This window comes from Oryza sativa, chromosome 12 (assembly GCF_034140825.1).
Source record: "Oryza sativa Japonica Group chromosome 12, ASM3414082v1".
NCBI classification, from domain to species: Eukaryota; Viridiplantae; Streptophyta; class Magnoliopsida; order Poales; family Poaceae; genus Oryza; species Oryza sativa.
The window spans coordinates 26,404,313-26,407,804 of NC_089046.1; the positions used below are offsets into that span (position 1 = coordinate 26,404,313).

A 3,492-nucleotide genomic window follows, 5' to 3' on the forward strand; every position below is an offset into this window, starting at 1 on the left:
GCCCCCTTCCCTCCTCTCGCCTCCCCCTCCTCCGCCTTCTCTAGGGACCTCCCCCGTGCGCTCCGCTTCCTGCAGTCCGTTGACATCGATCCTCCCTCGGCGGCGTGGGAGTCGTCGTCGTCGTCAGGTGCAGCCCTGGCACGGGTGGCGCTCCCTGTGCCTCCCGAGAGGGACTAGGAGGTGCTCGACGCCAGCATCGACGCCGACGGCATGCGATGGCCGCGAAGAAGATGGAGAAGGAAGGAAGAAGACGGAAAGGAAGAGGATAGATATATAGAAAAGGTGACGGCAGTAGCATGGTTCTAATTTTATAAAATTGGAGTAGCACGGCTATGAATAGACGAATTGTAATAACATTTTTCTGAATAGCCACATTTTCAATGGCATGGACCCTTAAAAGAAATATTCTAGCTTTAAAAAATGTAGCTAAATTGGTCAAATCCATACAGGTAAAAAAAAAGTCTAATCATATCAGCACAAAATTTATGAAAAAAAAACTGTTAATTTTAGTCTACGCGTTCAGCCCGATTGTGGATTGAACAATAAATAGAATTATAGAACAACAAAAACATCAGAGAAGAAAACCTAGCTTTAAACAATGAAACGCAACATTAATCAATCAATCAAACAAACAAATTAGCTGCTCTGTGTTAATTAACTTAACACTGATGGTAGTATTCGAAATTGGGAACAAGCCAAGTCGGCAATGGCCAAGTCAGCCATGGTTGAGTTGGCCGGAACGGCGAGAAGCTGCCGTCTGCGACGCTGTAGACGCCGATGTCTCTGGGCGACTCCGGGAAGAGCAGCGCGTAGTCCTCCTCGTTGTCCGTGTAGTAGATGTGGTTGGGCAGCACACCGCCCGCCGGGCACTCGCCGTCGCCGCCACCGGCCGGCACCCAGAACGGCTGTTGCACCCGATGAACAGCGCGAGGCTGTCGCTGCCGTCGCCCAGCGTCGCCGTCTCCTCCAGCCTCTGCGCGGCGAGGTCCACGCGGAACACCTTGATCCAGATCGTCGTCTTCCTATACACTGCCGTCGTCCGCGTCGTGTCGCCGCCGGCGTCGTGCGCCGCGGCCGCGCGCACGGGCTTCATCATCCTCCACACCTGAAGCCACCCGTCGCCGTCGGGGGCGCGGACCAGGTACTTGGTCTCGCTGTCGATGACGCCGTGTAACTGGTCGGCTAGGACGATCGTCTGGCGCACGGCGGAGGGCCCGCCGGAGAAGTCGTAGGCGTGGATGGCGGCCAGGTACGTGATAGCGTAGAACATGCCGTCGTCGTCGTTGTAGACGACGTCGGTGTAGAAGTCCGAGTCGGGCAGGTTGACCCAAGCCCAGCGCTCGTCGACGCCCACCCGCGCGAACGAGAGCTGGTACTTTGGCCGGTGGAGCAGGACAACGATGCAGCCGCCGCCGCCGCCGCTGTCCGATCAGTGGCGAAGCCAGGATTTAGAGACGGGGGGTGCCATCTACGAGACGTGGTAACTCACTTAAGGTTCGGTGAACAGTGACATTGTAGCGTTGATGTATGATCACTAACTCGACATCATACATGTTATAGCGATTAGCTAGAAGAGAGAATGAGAACCTATAGATCATAATTTGCCAATTTAAACAGTTTGTTCCATGATTTTAATTGGAGTCTTGCAATCATTTTTAAAATGATAAATCAGTTAACTAAGTCATTTCATAAGTCCTATATATATAGCTAGGCAGTTGTCCTATATAGTTAGTCTCATCCGTAACTAATGATGTAATTAATGGCTAGATTATAAGGGCTAATTATCTTTGGGAGAAGAGAGGGGAGGGGAGGTCACATAGGGGTTAGGGGGGTGTTGGCCCTCCCTGGCCCCTACGGTGGCTTCGCCACTGTGTCCGATGATGGATCAGACGACAGGAAGGCGCGCATGATGAGGTACTCGGCGAGCTCGTCGGCCTTCGCCTGGGTCGGTGGCCGGTCGTCGCGCTGCTCCATGGTCCAGTCATACTGGACGATCTCGTAGTCGTAGTCATCTTCGTCGTCGTCGGCGGCGGCGGCGCTCTGGCTGCGGTGCCTGACGTGCTCGATGGTGTCGACCGGCGGGAGCGAGTCGATCTGCTGGCCGGTGACGGGGTTGACGAGGCGGAGCTCGGCGGAGTCGGCGTCGGCGGTGACGATCCAGCCGTGGGAGCTGCCCAGCTAGAACCTGTTGCGGATGGGGGGCTCAGCCGGCAGGGTCACCTCGTACGTCCTCCCGCCGCCGGCGAGAGCAAATACGGTGGCGACGCGGTGCCGGTCGCCGTGGTCGTTGCCTTGGTCAGCCGTGTAGACTAGGCACGGGGGCGGCGGGCGGCGGGAGAAGAGCGGGTGGCGCTCACGGACAGAGGCAGCGGCGGCGTGCCAGGAGCGGCAGACGGCGGCGCAGCGGAGGAGGTCGGCGGGGTCGTTGAAGGTGTGGAAGACGGTGGCGAGGAGGTCGAACACCATGTCCGACCAGCTCACCGGCGACCAGCCGGCGCCGGTCGATAGGTCCATCACGCAAAGCGCGCGCGGCTTGGGCTAGCAAGCTTGACGGCTTAGTGCGTGGCAACGTAAGATATGACATGAAGAGGTTAAGGTTGGTTAGTCATGATTCCGAGTCAGTAACTAACTGTACCGTGCTATACCAATCGGAGAGGTTCACTATATCGGTTCAGGGTTTTCTATCAGGGGTCACCGAAATCCCAAAATTTCAAAGAAATTTAGTTGAATTTGAACAAATATTATCCAAATTTGTGAAAAAATTCAAAAATTCAAAAATTTCGGCCGAATTAATATCGTATCAGGGTCACCAAAATTACCGAAATTTCCAACCCTCGGACTAGGTAATCACGCAGATTGGATCGATCCATGCAAGTGCAGCCAATTTTGAGCCCAAGATCGGCAGATCCCCCGGCCGCCGCCGTCGCCGCCGCCGGTGAGACTGATCTCCAACTGAATGTTTGCTCGATTCTTCTGACGGCAGCAGCATTGTCCTCTACCGATCCCGATCAAGATCGATTTGTCCATCCTATCCTCAGGTGTGTGTTTTCTCCTTCTCATGTTAGTTAATACTACCTCCGTTCCAAAATATAAACATTTTTGGACTCCGACACGGTCTTCGAGATGTTACTTTGACCAATAATATCTATAAAATTAAAATAGTTTAAATAAAAAAATTGTATATTATGATAGTTTGTTCAGCGATAAATCTAGTAACATCAATTTTACGTGATTGATCTTTTTTTTGCTATTAATAGTCAAAGTTAAAAATGTTTGACTTGTTACAGAGGGAGCATATCCTTTAGCTACAGTCTTAGAGTTCTGGATTGTAACCAATTCTCTTTTCTTTTTAATTCTCTATATGGTGGAGAAGACTGGCAGTTCTATCGATTTTTGGAGGTGTAACAAGGTAAGATGTTTGTTGAAATTGAAGTTCTTCTGATCATCTTTTTTTTTGGAACGAAATATAAAAATAGATTTCAGACTGGAGTC

The 3,492-nt window shown here is 52.0% G+C and overlaps 1 pseudogene; it reads right to left on the reverse strand.

The window, feature by feature from the left end:
- Window positions 1-659: 659 nt before the first annotated feature.
- LOC107277765 (uncharacterized) lies at window positions 660-2,514 on the reverse strand (annotated as a pseudogene).
- Between the last annotated feature and the right edge of the window lie 978 nt (window positions 2,515-3,492).